This window comes from Pinus tabuliformis, chromosome J (genome assembly GCF_031772625.1).
Source record: "Pinus tabuliformis cultivar Carrire ecotype Pingquan chromosome J, CPIR1, whole genome shotgun sequence".
NCBI lineage: Eukaryota > Viridiplantae > Streptophyta > Pinopsida > Pinales > Pinaceae > Pinus > Pinus tabuliformis.
In genome coordinates this window covers 1,232,629,728-1,232,648,748 of record NC_142295.1, presented here as the reverse complement: position 1 = coordinate 1,232,648,748, position 19,021 = coordinate 1,232,629,728, and the positions used below count along the sequence as shown (strand labels likewise).

Below are 19,021 nucleotides of genomic sequence, written 5' to 3'. Positions count from 1 at the left end.
GGTTGGAAATAATTGTGTTCGAAATACAATTTGGTTTGGCGTCACAACACTCATCTTGGTTAGCACGAAATTCAATAGAATTGTTGTGGTTTTGAAGGTGGAACTGTTTGTAACTTAACAGAGGCGGCAGTTTTTACCCAATTCTCTGGGATTTGAAGGCATTTGGTTTCGGGCTGTGTCATAGAGTCTGTCTGCAATTGTTCGGCACGTTTATTTGGAAAGAATCGACTCGTTGTGAATTTGGGCAGTGGAAGGATGCATTGTCCAAGCAGAATCTATTATAATGCAGAGCAATCCAACAGTAACAATCCATCATTTGATGGGGCTTCACCTCCTCCCTATGAAGAAGCAGCAGCTCCGGCGTATTATCCCCCGGCTCCCGAACCTATGGTAGGCGCTACCCATGGTTGCGATCCGTCTAATTACAGCTACAATCAGCCCCACAGTATCAATGCCAATTACCCAAACCAATTTCTTCAATACCCACCTCCCAATGCTTTGCAATTCACACTCCAATCGCCCATAGCTTCGCCCACTCCTCCGGATGCTAATGGTAACTATTTCTATAGTAGTAACCCCACTGCACCTGTTTATAACTCCGCTGCCGCTGCCCAAAACCCTGCGTATGACCAGCGGTGTGCGTATCCTGGCCACAGAGGTTATGAAAACCTCGATTCCTTTCAGCCGCCTGGTTTTGATCAGAAATACTATGAGATCCCCGTTGGAAAAGAACCAGATTACGACAAGAACGGTTTTGATGTTTACGATGATGGTTTTGGCGGTGAAGTTTATAAATACGATGGGGAGCGAGCCGAGCCATATGGTGCTCACGGCACAGGTACAAGTGCGGGTTCAAAAACCCTAGCAGCGTTTGATGATTATGGGAATTTGACAAAGATTACGAAGGTTGTTCCAAAGGCTGAAACGCAGGATGGAGGAAACGGTGTGCAGAAATTCAGGGTGAAGATACTTCCAGATTCGGGTTCTCAGAGTGCCTTGGATGTGCTTTTCCAGATTGGTCTGGATGGGCTTCGAATGATGGATCCAAGCTCAAATAAAACATTAAGAATCTATCCTCTTGAGAATATTACGAAATGGGAGGTGAATGATCCTTCAATGTATACTTTCTGGGCAAAAAGTTCAGGTGATCTTGATCCCAGGAGGATAAGGTTACAATCAAACCGCTATACCACAAGTAAAATTCTTGACACAGTGGCAGCTGCTTGTGTTCAGCGTCGAGAGATGGTGGATGACACAAATAATAGCGATAGAAACAAAACATATAACCAACTCACAAAGAAAACATGGAAGAGATGTTGAAGTTATAATTTCAACGCAGCCCAAAAACCACCGAACGAAACCACAAAACTGCCCAGAAGCATATCGCACCGCTTTTACGGAAAAGCAGTTTCCGTATATTGGCCTCCGATGCGTTTTGGTGCAGGCACGTGGCTCTCGCCTGACGTAAGCAGCTCTGACATATCGGGAGCTATCGTTCACTCAAGTGAGGGCTTCCGATATCTTTCTCCACCGTAGGATTCGCTCCAGTGTTCTCCGCCATCGATCGACTGAAGGTGCACGGCCCTGCATCAAATTAAATGCTGCGTGGAGTAATTTAAAAACTTGGTTGACCATACCCTTCTTTAATGCATTGTCATAAACTTAGGTGAATAGTTAAGTTTTTTTTAATATGGGTATGGGCACGTTTCAATATTTTTTTATATATGTTTTTTTTTATATACGGCATGTATTAATGTTCGTAAAAACATGTTGTAATTTTTTTTTCAAGTGCGTTGACCATTTTTGTAATGAAAAAAATATAACAAGTGTAGTGTGCTTAGTGTGAGTTAGTTGCTCAAGGGAAGAAAAGAACACTGGTGTCTGCAGCAGCGTGTAGAACCAGAGGTTGTATGCACAGCAGTGCACAAGATACATACTGTAATGTTTTGTTTTGATTTTTGTAATGGAACGGTGAAAACGCAAGGTGAAATGAGAACAAAGTCCGTAATGTTTTATGTGCTGAAGGTTTTGTAAAATCCATGAGCGTATAATGAATTTGTTTTACAGTAGTAAACTTATGTAAGTTTTTTTTTACAGCAGTGAATGTAAAAGGGGATTTACAGCAGTAACCCCAGTTCAGTAAATTCTTAGAATTTTTTTTTATGGTGAATTACTCTGTTTCTCTGTGAAATTTTTTTTAAGCTCCTCTGTGCACAAAAAGATCCTGTGGAGGTAAAACAGAGCATTTCCTCTGTGTGATTGAATTTTGGTTTTTGGTATTTTTCCCATTAAAAATATCCAACAGTGGTATCACAGTAGGACCAGGCTCTTTAAAGAAGTTAAAGAAGCTGAAGGGAGAAGGTTGTTGCTGCAGCAAAACTTCTCAGGCAGACAGAAGACTCAGACAACGAAGGATGCAGGTATTCTTCATAGCTATCTTGTTTGTTATTGAAGAGACAGTCAGTGTTTTAAATACACAGTCAAGGAATGGCCAACACAAGCACTGGTATGGGTATGTTTAATACCCAGCTCCCACAGTTTAATGGGAAGAACTATGAATACTGGTCAATAACTATGAAAGCCTTGCTTGCTTCCCAAGACTTATGGGAAATAGTTGAAGATGGTTTTGAAGAACCAGCAGATGAAACTGAGTTCAATGCATTAACTCAGGGAGAGAAGGATCTGCTGAAGAGTAATAGGAAGAAGGATTCAAAAGCCCGTGTGTTGTTGTATCTAGCAGTAGACCAGAGTATATTTCCAAGGTTAGCAGCAGCTAAGACATCCAATGAAGCATGGGAAACCCTCAAGACAGCCTATCAAGGCATGGAGAGAGTGAAGAAAACAAAACTACAATTGCTGAGAAAGGATTTTGAGAACTTGAACATGAAGGAGTCAGATAACATTGACTCATTCTTCACTCATGTGATTGGTGTAATCACACAAATGAGAACTCATGGAGAAACCACTGAAGATATAAGGATTGTGGAGAAAATATTGAGGGTCTTACCCTCAAGGTTCGATGCCATAGTCACCACCATTGAAGAGACAAAGGATCTCTCAAACTATTCAGTGGATGAGCTACATGCATCACTGATAACACATGAGCAGAGGTTGAGTAGGAATGAAAACTCATCTCTTGAGCAAGCCTTCAAGACCCAGATGTCCTTTGGAAGAGGAAGAGGTCAAGGAAGAGGAAACCGAAGAGGAAGAGGCAGAAGCCAGAACAGAGGTGGAAGGAACAGCCCATCAAATGCACAAGGAAGAGGCAGCAATCCAAATCAGAACCAAGGCCAAGGCAGCAGCCAACAAGGAGGACAGCATCATGCTCAAGGACAAATGTATGATAAATCTAATGTTCAATGCTATTATTGCAAAAAGTATGGACATTATGCTAGTGATTGTAGAAAGAAACAGCATGATAAGAACAACAGACAAAATGCAAATGTTACAAGAGAAAACAACAGTCAAGAAAATGTCCTGTTAGCTTGTAACATGGCTGAAACACATAGTGAGGACATATGGTTTTTAGACTCAGGTTGCAGCAACCATATGACCGGAAACATAACCTTCTTTTCTGCCCTAGATAAAAGTGTGAAATCAGAAGTCACACTAGGAACTGATAGTAAAGTGTCTGTTATGGGAAAAGGAGAAGTAAATATATTTTCAAAGCAAGGAGAAAGGAAAACCATAGCAGATGTATACTATGTCCCCGGAATGAGATGTAACCTCTTGAATATTGGACAACTTGTCCAAAAGGGTTACAATGTTTACTTTGTAAATGATGTGTGCACCATCATGGACATACCACCCAGCAAAAGATGCATTGCTGAAGTGAAGATGACAAGGAACAGGATGTTCCCTCTCCGGATCAGGGCAGACATGAAGAACAAAAGGGAAATGGCAGCAGTCACCCAAGAGGCTTTCCAAAGTGTGCCAAAGGATGAAAATTGGTTGTGGCACTTGAGATTTGGACATCTCAACTTTGGAGGTCTAAATTTGTTGAGTAGGAAAGGAATGGTAAGAGGATTACCATTGATAGAGAAGCCAGACAGCCTTTTTGAAGGTTGTATATTGGGCAAACAACATAGAGAAAGTTTTCCATCAGGGAAAAGCATAAGGGCTAAGGCACCCTTAGAGATCATCCACTCAGATTTATGTGGACCAATGCAAGCTCCATCACTAGCAGGCATCCAATATTTCCTAACATTCATTGATGACTTTACAAGAAAGACTTGGATATATTTCCTTAAAAACAAAAGTGAAGTCTTTGAGAAATTCCAAAATTTCAAAGCACTTGTGGAGAACCAAAGCGGGCTGCACATAAAAGTATTGAGAACTGATAGAGGAGGTGAGTATATCTCCAAGGAATTGCTAAGATTTTGTAGAGAAAATGGAATTCACAAACAGTTTACAGCTAGCTACACCCCATAGCAAAATGGAGTTGCTGAAAGGAAGAAGAGGACCATCATGGATATGGCGAGGAGCATGCTGAAGGCAAAGCATTTGCCAAATGATTATTGGGCTGAAGCTGTAAATTGTGCAGTGTATATTTTGAACAGGTGTCCTACAAAAGCAGTGATGAACAAGGTGCCAGAAGAGGCATGGAGTGGGAGAAAGCAAGGAGTCACCCACATGAGAGTTTTTGGATGTGTGGCTTATGCACACATACCAGATCAGCTAAGGAGGAAGTTGGACAGCAAAGGGGAGAAATGTCTCTTCATTGGATACAGTGATGAATCCAAAGCCTACAGGCTGTACATTCCATCTACTAAGAAGTTCTTTGTCAGCAGGGATGTTCAATTCATTGAAGAGGAAGCTTGGGATGGAAGCATAGAGAAAACAGTCAATGTCAAGAACTGTTTGTCTCATGATGAAGATGAAGAGGAAGTGGCTGAAGTACATCCCCAAATAGCAGCGTCAACACAAGGACAGCAAGGGACACCATTGAGGATCAATGAGAGTGCCTCTCCAAGCACACCACAAGGAGGAAATTCAAGTGCATCTTCAAGCACTTGCACACCAAGTGAACGAGGTAAGAAGTTTAGAAATCTAAGTGAAATTTATGAAGAAGGAATGAATTCCTTATTTGCCTTGTTTTGTCATGTTGATGATCCTATTCATTTCAAGGATGCAATCAAAGATAGGAAATGGGTAGAAGCTATGGATGAGGAGATGAATGCCATAGAGAGAAACAAAACATGGGATTTGGTTGAGTTACCAAAAGGCAAAGAAGTCATTGGTGTGAAATGGATCTACAAGACCAAGAGCAATGCTAAAGGCAAAATAGAAAGGCACAAAACAAGGCTGGTTGTCAAAGGCTACAAGCATCAGTATGGGAGAGATTATGAGGAGACTTTCGCCCCGGTTGCAAGAATGGAAACCGTGAGAGCAGTGTTGTCCATAGCAGCACAAAACAAATGGAAAGTCTACCAAATGGACGTGAAGTCAGCATTCCTAAATGGAGTGTTAAAAGAAGAGGTGTACATTGAACAGCCTCTCGGCTATGAGAAGAAAGGTGAAGAGCACAAAGTGTGCAAATAGAAGAAAGCTCTTTATGGGCTGAAGCAAGCGCCAAGAGCATGGTACAGCAGGATAGATTCATATCTATTAGATAATGAATATGACAAATGTGAAGGAGAACCCACAGTCTACATCAAGGAAAAGGATGGTAAATTTTAATTGTTGTCTTGTATATAGATGATGTTATTTTCACTGGAAATGATATTTATCTTATTGAGAATTTTAAATCAGTCATGAAGGATGAATTTGAAATGACTGACATGGGTTTGTTGAGATACTTCTTAGGCATAGAAGTAGATCAAAATGAAAAAGGAATTTTTATATCTCAAGCAAGATATGTAAATCAAGTTTTGGGCAGATTTAAGATGGAAGAATGCAAGGCAGCAATCACTCCCACAGTGATGGGATTAAAACTCAGTAGAGAGGACAGCAGCAAGGATTTTGATCCTAGCCTGTACAAAAGCATTGTGGGCAGCCTTATGTATTTAACAACAACTAGGCATGATTTAATGTATGCTGTTAGTTTAATTTCCAGATTCATGGAGAGGCCGAAGGAGACACGTTGGCAGGCAGCAAAGAGAATTTTGAGGTATGTCAAAGGTACCAAAATGTTTGGAATTTTATATAATGTCTCAGAACATTCAGATTTGGTTGGATACACTGATAGTGATTGGGCTGGAAGTGTAGATGATCGGAAAAGCACTTCCGATTATGTTTTTCATATGGGTTCAGGAGCCATTTCATGGGCTTCTAAGAAGCAGTCCATTGTAGCATTGTTTACAGCAGAGGCTGAATATGTGGTAGCTACAGCAGCAGCATGTCAAGCAGTGTGGATGAGAAGAATGTTGAGAAGCTTAGGCCAAGAGCAGGCAAAAGCGACAGTCATCTTTTGTGACAATAGCTCAGCTATTGCATTGTCAAAGAATTCAGTGTTTCATAAGAGAACGAAACACATTGATACAAGGTTTCACTACATCAGAGAATTGGTGAACAATGGAGAAATTGTCTTGGAACATTGCAAGACTCAAGAACAGGTAGCAGACATCTTGACAAAGCCATTGGATCAGAAGAGCTTTGAATTTTTGAGGAAGTGTCTCGGTATGACCGAATGCCCAGTTGTTGAAATTAAAGGGGAGTGTTGAAGTTATAATTTCAACGCAGCCCAAAAACCACCGAACGAAACCACAAAACTGCCCAAAAGCATATCGCACCGCTTTTACGGAAAAGCAGTTTCCGTATATTGGCCTCCGATGCGTTTTGGTGCAGGCACGTGGCTCTCGCCTGACGTAAGCAGCTCTGACATATCGGGAGCTATCGTTCACTCAAGTGAGGGCTTCCGATATCTTTCTCCACCGTAGGATTCGCTCCAGTGTTCTCCGCCATCGATCGCCTGAAGGTGCACGGCCCTGCATCAAATTAAATGCTGCGTGGAGTAATTTAAAAACTTGGTTGACCATACCCTTCTTTAATGCATTGTCATAAACTTAGGTGAATAGTTAAGTTTTTTTTTAATATGGGTATGGGCACGTTTCAATATTTTTTTATATATGTTTTTTTTATATACAGCATGTATTAATGTTCATAAAAACATGTTGTAATTTTTTTTAAGTGTGTTGACCATTTTTGTAATGAAAAAAATATAACAAGTGTAGTGTGGTCAGTGTGAGTTAGTTGCTCAAGGGAAGAAAAGAACACTGGTGTCTGCAGCAGCGTGTAGAACCAGAGGTTGTATGCACAGCAGTGCACAAGATACATATTGTAATGTTTTGTTTTGATTTTTGTAATGGAACGGTGAAAACGCAAGGTGAAATGAGAACAAAGTCCGTAATGTTTTATGTGCTGAAGGTTTTGTAAAATCCATGAGCGTATAATGAATTTGTTTTACAGCAGCAAACTTATGTAAGTTTTTTTTTACAGCAGTGAATGTAAAAGGGGATTTACAGCAGTAAACCCAGTTCAGTAAATTCTTAGAATTTTTTTTTATGGTGAATTACTCTGTTTCTCTGTGAAATTTTTTTTAAGCTCCTCTGTGCACAAAAAGATCCTGTGGAGGTAAAACAGAGCATTGGCTCTGTGTGATTGAATTTTGGTTTTTGGTATTTTTCCCATTAAAAATATCCAACAAGAGATCTGTAGAAGAAAAACAACATTGGGTTCCTAATGAAGCTGTGACAAGTTGTAAAGTATGTGGGACAAATTTTGGAGCATTTGTGCGAAGGCATCATTGTAGAAACTGTGGTCATATATTTTGTGACAAGTGTACACAAGGGCGGGCTCCACTTACTGGAGACAAGGATGCTCAACCAGTTCGAGTCTGTGACAATTGTTTGGCAGAAGTTATTACACAAAGGTTGACTGCTACGAAGAAGACAAGAAGCAAAGCCAGTGCGCAACGAAGTCATGATGATCTTGTGAAAAGGCTTATGGAGGAAATGGGGAGAAATCGCAAGGAAAGCTCTGATACTGCTATGGGTTCATCTCCACATTCGTCTAGTCAGTTTACTTCTGATGGAACAAGGATCCGAGAGGTTGCTTGTCCTACTTGCACGGTTCACTTGCAGGTTCAAGTGCCAAGCTTTGGAACAGAAACAGTTGAGTGTGGTGTATGCCAACACCTTTTTCTTGTCAGTGACCGTTGTTAGTTGAATTTATCTAATGATATATTTTTGGTGTATATAATTTTTTTGGATAGTAATAATATCGAAAATGCATTATATTTTTTATAATAGCGCAGAATTTTCACCGAGGGTGAATCATAAGAATGTAGTAACGTCTTTTGGCTTCTGTAATGATTATATTTAACCATAACACGCAATGAATGTAGCATTATTGTTCAATACTAAGCTTTTATTATTGTCATTTTTCTGTAATCAGTACCGAATATTAAGTGTATTATTCGCATAAAAGAACTATAAAATAAGTTAAATATAGAGAAAGCCCTTTTGTTTGAAGAAAAATACAAAGAATGACGAGACCTGACATGAACTTTCTTCTCTTCAGTCAGATGTGCGAGGTGCCCGGAGAGGCGAGGATACGATTTTCACTCACTCAATTATCGTAATGTTTACTTAATCACATCTATAGGTGTGTTTATTCTAAAATGACGTTCTCAGATTTTTATTTTTAAATACTAAAAAAAAATATTGTTTAATTGAGATATTCCTAGTAACAATTCACAAATGAATTAATGACTATTACTGAAAGCTCAGTAATAAGAATCGAACCCATTATGTCAAACCTTGCACGGCCGGTACTGATGGTGTAAGAAATACTGCATTTCATAGCTCGTTATATAGAAATTCTACCTAGAATTTATAATCCTTGTCTACGTTACTGAAAATGAATCCAGCGTATGAGGATATTGAATATTTCTTATTATTCACCCTATAAAAGCCTACGTTTTATAAAATGCAACAAAACTGCTTACCGAAAAACAATATTAACACTTTTTCAGAGTGGTTCTCCTTGGCTTATGAAACTTATGGTTTACCACATTCCCAGGTTATTCGGTTGTGTTTATTATTAAATGTATTAGCACATTGTTCTTACACGTGGGATGAACAATAATAAAATTGAATATTGCATTAAATACATTTTTTCTTCGATTTTAATTGATGTGTCACATGTTGAATTTGTTAGTTTCCTCTTATATTCTCTTTCCATTTCACTCGGTGGAAATTGTCTACTTTTCAAATTGGCTACATTTCAAATTGTGTCTATTGCTTTGAAATTCAAATTTCACCTTGATATGATGCACTTCTATTTTGGACTGTCTTTCTTGCATTTTTGTTGAAGATAATGGAGAATATCTTAGAATAGGTAGAGTTGGTTCACGTAGCTTGAGGATAGGAATTAGTTTCTATTTCTTAGGATCTATTCTTACTTTCATAAAACCATGTACTTTATTTAATGTGTAATGTTGATGAACATTGTAGGGCGTTCTGGAGAGCCATTTTTATCATGGTATCCGAGTGTCAGGGCTGAGAAACCTGTACGCTGGCTAGTGGTTAGTTCATTGAACCAAGATCATCGCAGTTGTAAGGCAGATAACTCTGATGTTTCCGAAATTGTTGCTGGAAAGGCGTGTACCTTTGCCACAAGGGCACTGTATCACTTTGCGCAAATTTTTTGTCGTAGGAAAGACGTGTACCTCTGCGACGACATTGCAGAATAGATAAGGACTTCTGCGAAGATCAAGGACAATGGATAAGAAAGATGTGGTTGCATGAGGAAGCCAAAACAAGGTTGTAAGTTGTCAGAGAAGCTGCGTGGGGAAGCCAATAACAAGGCTAAAGTTGACAACAAGAGGTTGTCTAGAGGCTGAGAAGGAAGCCACGGAGATTTGCACGTGTGCTGCGAGATCAAACAACAGTGATCTGTCTCTTTCATAGATCTGGGGTAAATTTAACATCTTTTACCTGTCGAATTTTTTTTCTTCTTAATCGCCAAGATGAATAACAATATATTTAAAGCATGCATGAACAAGCATAACAAGCTTGATGGTTCCAATTATGCAAATTAGAAGTTTATGATGCAGACTCTACTAGAAGCACAGAGTGCTTGGACGATTTTGAATGGGGATGAGCCGAGGCCCGCGACTGGATCAACATCAGTCCAAGATTGGGAGAAACGAGAAAGCAGAGCAAGGACAATATTAAAGATGTCAGTCAAAGACTGTATTATGCCACACATTAGAGAAGGTAAGTCAACTAACGAGATCTAGGGAATTCTGAAGGAATTGTGCAAGATCAGAAATTCAAATCGTCTTTTGTTCCTCAAGAGTAAGATCCTATCCATGAAGATGGAGGAGAATGAAACGATTGCTTCATTTGTAACAAGGATCAAGGATCTGAAAACCAAATTATCAGATATTGGTCATACAATGGACGATACAGATCTTGTGACCATTACAATTAATGATGTCACTATCGATTATCAAATGTTCATCACAAAGATAAATGTTAGAAAAAAGATCCTGCATTTTGAAGTGCTGACAGGTATACTGATGCAGGAAGAAGAGAGGAGATCGACTCTGAAGCCCCAGAGTGTCGATCTTGCATTGATGGTGAGGAAAAACTTCTACAAAGAGAAAGGAGGTCCACAACAACAAAACAAAGCAAGTTCACAGAAATGGCCAATTTGACCCAAGGTATGCATTCGAATAAAAACTACTTTGAAACTAAATGTTTTTATTGCAAAAAATTGGGTCACATTCCCAGGGAATGTAGGAAAAAGAAGTATCATGAAGAACAACAAAAGCCAAAGAGACATGCAGGTTATCTCACGAAAAGTGATCAGGTGCATAATTTGAGGTTGTTCATGGCAGATCATAATGAAAATGTTGATGTAGACATCTGGTATGTAGATTTAGGAGTATAAACACACATGACAGGGAACAAGCACTGGCTGGAGGATTTTAAAGATATCAACGAAGACGCACAGATTTACCTAGGAGATGACATCAGTCATCAAATCAAAGGATGTGGGAAAGCTTCTTTTATTCTACCTGATGGTAATATCAAACAAATTTATAATGTGATGTATGGGTTTGGAATAACAAAGAACTTGATTTCTGTATCTATGATTACAGATCAAGATTTAAAAGTTGAATTTTTAAAATCTAATTGTTACATTAAATATCTGCTAAATGGAATGAATACAGTTTCTACAGGAATACAAATAGGAGGACTGTACAAGTTGGATGTGAGACTTGCACCAGATCGAGCATTGACAACAGCAAGCTTGACTACAGAAGAGATTTGGCATCAGAGATTCGGCCATATCAATTACAATGATTTGGTGTTACTACAGAGGAAAGAAATGGTAAGAGATATTCCTATGCTAAAGAAAGTACATAATGATTGTAATGCTTGTACTTTAGGAAAAATGCATAGAGAATAATTCCCTGTTAGAGTAGAAAAGGAACAGAAGGATATACTAGAGTTAGTGCACACAGACCTTTGTGGTCCCATGCAGAAAAATCATTAGGAAGTGCAGTGTATTTCCTACTGTTTATTGATGACTGTACGAAGTTTTCTTGGGTGTATTTCTTAAGTAATAAGAGTCATACATTCAAATACTTTAAGCAATTTAAAAATATGACTAAAAGACAAATAGGGAAACGGATAAAAATTCTCCGTTCTGATCAAGAGGGAGAATACAGGAAAGAAGACCTTATCAGATATTGTAAAGATCATGGAATTGTGCAGCAGTTCACAATGCCCCATACTCCACAGCAAAATGGAGTAACAGAAAGGAAGAACAGACATTGGTGGAATGTGCTAGAAGTATGCTTAAAGTTAAGAATCTTTCAAATGGTTTTTGGGCTAAAGCAGTGAATACTGCGGTCTATTTAAAAAATAGGAGTCCTACAAGAAGTCTTGAGTTTAAAACTCCTTTTGAAGCTTTATATGGATATAAACCTGTAGTAAAACACTTAAGGATATTTGGATGTAAAGCATTTTCCCACATACCAAAGGAAGATAGAAAGAAATTAGACTCAAAAGCCATCAAATGTACTTTTATAGGGTATTGTTCATCATATAAAGCATACAGATTATTTAATCCCTTTACTCACAAGATCTTTGTTAGTAGAGATGTTAAATTCCATGAGTAGGATAATGAAGAAACTAATGAGCACTATGATGGATGGGACATCCCGTACTTTGAAGAAGAAGTAGAGAACAGCCAGGGTCAATAGAAAATAAAGGAAGAAGATGAACAACAACAACAACAACAACAACAACAACAACAGTAGGAAGAAATAAGGTTTGAAACCACCACCCCACCACTTAGGAGATCACGTAGGAAAGCTCAAATGAATTCAAGATATAGGGAAAATGATTTTATAACTAGTATAATGAATGTTGTTGAATCATCTATTTATAAAGAAGCAAATGAGAGTAATGAATGGAAAATAGCCATGGAACAGGAATATGATCAATCATCAGAAACAACACTTGGGAATTGGTAGAACTCCCTACAGGAAAGCAAGTAATAGGTTGCAAATGGTTATATAGACCGAAAATTAATGCACATGAAACTACAGGAAAACTGAAAGCTAGGTTGGTTGCAAAGGGGTACACACAAAAAGAAGGTATAGATTATGAAGAAACCTTCGCCCCTGTAGCTAAATTGAACACCATAAGAATGTTAATTGCTTTAGCTACTAAGAAACATTGGATGGTGCACCAACTAGATGTAAAGTCTCCAATTTTGAATGGAGAATTGAAATAAGAGGTTTATTTAGAGCAACTGAAAGGGTTTGTCGAGAAGGGAAAATAACATTTAGTCTGTAGGTTGAAGAAAGCACTCTATAGACTAAAACAAGCTCCCAGGTCGTGGTATGAGAAAATTGACTCATTTTTTCTACAAGCTGCCTATAATAGAAGTAAGAATGACACTAATCTTTACACCATGAAAGATGAACAAGGGTGCATAGTGTTGATTTCATTATATGTAGATTATTTGATAATTACAAGTGATGCTATATATTTAATTAATGAAATCAAGTAGCAGATGTCACAGATGTTTGAGATGAAGCATCTCATTGAACTCAAGTATTGTTTAGGTGTTGAGATCTGGAGAGATTCAGGTCAAACATTTCTATCCCAAGAAAAGTATGTCAAAGTCTTGTTAGAAAATTTTAGAATGGATCAGTGTAAGTCTGCACTAGTACCATTGCACCAGAATATCAAATTGTAGTGCGAGGATGGCTCAAACGCAGCAGATGCAAAACTTTACAGACAACTGGTTGGGAGTCTGATCTACCTAACCACCACTAGACCTGATTTGGCTTATGCAGTCAGCGTGTTAAGCTAATTCATGTCTAAGCCACTTGAAAGCCATTGGAATGTAGTGAAGAATGTTTTGAGTTATCTATAAGGCACTATAGATTATGTAATTATTTACACTGACTCTTTTGATGTTAGATTGGCAGGATTCACAGATTCAGATTGGGTGGGAAACGTAGATGATCGCAGATCTATAACAGGTTATGCATTCAGTCTTGGATCTGGGGTGATCACTTGGAGCAGCAAGAAGGAGAACACAATCTCCTTGCCCTCAGTAGAAGCAGAGTATCAAGACATGTGTGCAACAACGTGCGAGGCGGTTTTGTTGCAGAGACTTGTCCAGGATGTTGGGGAAGAACAGATATTCACAACAACAATTAGATGCAACAACCAAAGTTCAATCAAGCTAGCCAACAATCCAGTGTTTCACAAAAACACTAACCATAATGATACTGAATTCCACTTCGTCAGGGAGAAAGTGCAATCTAGAGAAATTCATCCGGAATATTGTAATACATGGGATAATGTTGCGGACATTTTCACTAAGCCTCTTGGAAAAGTAAAATATCAAATGTTGAGGGAGATGTTAGGCATATATGTGAACCCATTCTCCATTAAGGGGGAATGTTGAAGATAATGGAGAATATCCTAGAATAGGTAGAGTTGGTTCACGTACTTTGAGGATAGGAATTAGTTTCTATTTCTTAGGATGTTATTCTAATTTCCCTAAAACCATGTATTCTATTTAATGTGTAATTTTGAAGAACAATGTAGAGTGTTCTGTAGAACCAAACTCTCCTGGTTCAAACTCTCTTTCGTAGAGCTGACAAGTGGGCTTTAATTTTAATACAAACATTGACATTTTTATCACTGTGAATAGTGCATATGATTTGGAGTCATAAACTTAGATATTTCTACAAAACTAATATTACCTGCTAGAAGGTATATGAAAATTATTAAATAAACATGTGCGTTATAATTGAATTTGTATGAATTTGTTCCTTTACATTGTTTCAACTCTTCATCATTTCACTACTTGTTATGGTTTTTTTTTTGACCCAGTGCAACGCTTCGACGAAATAGAAGAAATAGGCAACATTTATATGGAAATGAAGTTTGTGTATGGCCTTATTTCACGCATAGGTTGAAAATTCAACTAGAATGCTCACTGTCTCTTATTTGCAGGGATAACTCGATTGGGAGAGAGTCAAAATCATCATATGTGCTCATTTTCTTTTGGTGACATAGTCTACCTCACTCAGTGATTTGGGTTACATAATCTACTTTAAGTTGTGATTTTACATGAGTGTGTTTGGTGGGGTGATTCATTTTTATTTTTCATCATCTAGTTTTGTTTTGTTTTATTTATAAATGTAGAATTAAGAAAATGAATAATTATAATAATATTTGTAATTATGGAATTTTATGGAGACTTCTATTTTATAAATAAGGTTTCATTAAAATATCATAAGTTAATATTATGGCTTATCAATACCATATACTCAAAAAAAACTAAAATTCGTTTAATATGACACTTATTTATATGATTTTTTTTAATTATTGAATTTAAGTAAAAGGGAAATAAATATATAAATATTTTAGAAATAAATATCAATCTTTAATTCGTGAGTATTATTTTAGACATGATTGTAGACATAATTAATTGTTATAGATGCATTAGTTAATATTGTTTATTAATAATATTTAACTAATGGATATTATTTCCACTCATTGCAAATATATTCATAATGTATATCATTACTATTACAATGACATTAAAAATATTAATGTGGTTGATATAGCCGAAGGCTTCATAAAATAACAAAAAAAAGCTAATCCAACATGAATATGTATAAAAAGGTTATGGGTCAATATTAACTTGACAAAAAAAGGAATTACACATCTCATTGTGAAATAGACCATTTTGCTAAATAAAATTTGCTTATATATAAATGAATGTTATAAATAATAACGAGGAACTTATCATGAATGAACTTATTAGAATTGGAGTAATCTCAAACCCATAGGAAGTTGGTGGGTAGGAAGCCACTTGGCACGAATCTAATTTTTTAAATTTATTAAAAGTCAATCCAACCTAACAAATTCTGTAACACACTACAATTCTTGATAAGCATTTAGAATAAACATATGTTGATCATATTCCCTTAAGAATCAATCTAGGCTGTCAATTAAAAATATAAAAAAAGTCAAGAGATCCTCTTCCATGTCAAGTTGAAATAAGAAGCATTCAGCGATAAATACAGAAAAAAGAAAGACAAAATTGAAGCATGGATGCAACTCTCTAGCGAGAGAGAGAGAGACTAAACCAAAACACTTCCTTTCCATTATCAAGCCAAATTCTTAGATATATAGGATTATATAATCGTTAAACAACTTTTTAGAATATAGGAAAGATCAACTGACAAAGTCTAATTAAAGAAAACAGTTCAACAATGCACAACAAGATCTAATTATGGGAGAATGTTCTAGAGTTTTCTCCATTATTCCAATACCCCCTTTTAAAAGAGAAATGTGTTTTCTACCATACCTGACTAATTTTACATACTTCAAATTTTGTCTTTCCAAAAGGCTTTGTAAAGATGTCAGCCACATTTTCACTGGTATCACAATAGACTAAATAAATTCCCTTGGATTGTATCTTTTCCCTAACAAAATGATAATGTGTCTCAATATGTTTTCATCTTGCGTAGTATACAGGATTGTTGGCTAGCTTGATGGTGCTTTGATTGTGTCACTTGATAATGGCTAGCTTATTCTATACTTCTCCCACATCTTCAAGAGTTCACCTTAGCCAAATCACTTCACATGTAGCAATACAAAAAACTTTTTACTGGGCCTTAGTGGATGACAAAGAGACAATTGGCTCTTTCTCATTTCTCCAAGCCATAATCGAAGGCTAAATGAATAACCTAAAGTTGATTTTTTATCATCGAAATTTCTGACCCAATATAAATCAGAATAACTTGCCAACTCGACATTAAAGTCATAAGTATATTTAATACCAAAGGTTACCATTCCTTTTAGATACTAAAGAACCCACTTCATTTCTTTCCAATGGCTTTCAAGAGTTTTGACCATGAATTGACTTAGATTATTGACATAATATGTTATATCTAGCCTGGTTGTAGTTAGATTGTTTAGATTTCCCATAAGATAATGATACAATGTATCATCCACCTCTCTTGTCCCATCATTATTGAAAAGTTTTGCATTATGTTCTAATGGTATTGATATTGCGCCACATTGGTATATTTTGAATCTATTTTGGTAACCCCCTAGTATACTTACTCCATGGAACCAATGTCTCAAGACATAAGAAATAGTGCAATTCACTAGGGCCATTCTCTCAAACTTCTTTGACATTTGACCTTTGAATTCATCAATTAACTTAGAAACATTGCTTTTTATAATAATACCAAAAACTTAAACCTTGAAATGGGAACTATAAACTCAAAACATGAACTCTAGCGAAAAACCCCAAAAAAACATGAAATACAGTGCTAAAAACAAAAAGAGTTTATTCTGGAATGATGTTCTTTTAGGGTTAATTTTCAACATATTTAAAAAATGGCAGTAATTTTTTTTTTTTTGTGCAAAATAAATGAAAAAAAAACACTAATGTTTTTGGTAGAATAAAATTTTTCTTTCCCAGGTATAATTTCAATATTTTTTAGTAATGACGATAAATATAAAATAATGGGATCCGAAACACATTAAAATTCCATCAGTTTTCATCCATGTTGTTAAACATATAATAACATGACACTAAAGATCGCTAAAATTCTAATTGTTTTCAACCATAACATAAAATATAAAAAATATAATTTCCAACCATAGAATTAAAAAATGCTAAGTTTTCAACACATTTAAACCATGACATTATGAACAAATTACATGACTAAATTCATCAAAATGTCAATACTTGTAGATTGAATGAAACATAAATTTTATCTCTAAGTTATTGTTGCATTGTGGATATTATAAACAACAAAACCCATCATAATTAAAAAATATAATCCAACAAACATGAAAATGACTCATAACTTCATTTAACATCATATGGAAATCAAATTTTTTGTTTCAAGATACGATGCAAACATCAGTTATATAAATTGTCTTAGACAATTATTCAAAATCACTCATATTTTCTTGCACACCATCAGATTAACATCTTCATATGAATGAGTGGATACAGATGAAGGTGTTCCATATTCTTCTCTTCCATCAGCTAGTGCCCCATCTGATTCCACATGCATGCCCACCATTTCAGGTTTCAAAATTCTTCTAGGTCTACTACTGTATTCATCATACTCCCATCTCAACATTGTTTCTTCTGGTAACAACCTATTCATAATATCTATCCTCTTGAAGTGAAGAGTTCCTCTCTTTGTTAAATTGAAGTCATAAACAATTATGTCAACATCCTCCAATTTGAAGAGGTCTGTGCAGTGACAATGTATATTTGTATGATTTCTTTTTCTCTTTCCACCATCAACTACCATCTTTGGCTTGCATACACCATTAAATGAGTGTGCATTTGTAGCATACCAATGTACTTCAATACCTGCAACATCTTCATTTTCTATTTAGCAACCCATAATGGATAGCCATTGGCATATCCAAATGCTAGCACTATGATCATGCAACCTTCCTTAATACCCTATACTGAGCCCCTGTAAAGGTCTTCCATGGCTTCACATTGTGCACGAGATCTTTTGGAACTGATATACATTTGTCTTTCCTCTACCTGTGAACAATTAATAATACCGTGAGATTGTTGTTGTTCAACAATGTTTCTTTCATCATGTTCATTTGACACATTGTTTTCTTCATTTGTTGTTCTTAAAATGATATCAATTTGAAATGTATGGTATATTTTTACTATAGAATCAAACTTCTTATGTGATATGCTTAAACAAAAGACATGAATCTACTCTACTCATCAATGAAAATAAAAATTGGCCAATGAAATCATGGAGTTGCAGAAAAGGAAGAATTTCAATCGCACATAACAAAAAAAATTCGGGGAAAGCCTCATCTAAAAACCACGCTATTTGTATATTGCATTAACCAGAAAGAAAACACAATTCATGTTAAAACCGAACAATCTTTGCATAGGTAAAAACTGTGTCATTGCTTCACAAACCAGCTCCTACCAATACTTAGCCAAATCTATTGCCTGCCAAGCCCGTACTTCCTTTTGTAGTTTCTGAGGGAATTAGCCCATATTTAATTGAGAAATTCCTCACTCATAACTGCGCATTCCATCCATAGGCCTTCTACTGATTCCACTCATCACCTCTTTAATTTAGATGAATTTACAACCGATAGTATACTGTACTTGAACTCTAATTTCAACTAGGTCTTCATTTGAACTAACATGCATGAGCTATTTTGAGTGAATAATAAGTTATCTCATTGATCACTACATGTTCATTAAATCCAATTTAATTCAGTTGACCACTCACTAGTTACTCCAATAGTTAGAATTAGTTTAACTGAATTTAGCTCATTTAAACTAAATTAAATAATTACAACTCAATAATAACTCAACCTGGGCCCCCAAAATTTAGGGAACACTCTATGTGACTCTAGATAAACTTCCAACTCAAATTTACTGAGCTAACTAAGTCAACTTAACTTAGTTAACTACTTCAAGCTACTATGAGAATAGATTTACAATCAAA

The 19,021-nt window shown here is 36.4% G+C and overlaps 1 pseudogene; it reads left to right on the top strand.

Annotated features, from left to right (window-relative positions):
* Window positions 1–255: 255 nt before the first annotated feature.
* LOC149231604 (protein FREE1 pseudogene) lies at window positions 256–8,162 on the top strand (annotated as a pseudogene).
* Window positions 8,163–19,021: the final 10,859 nt, after the last annotated feature.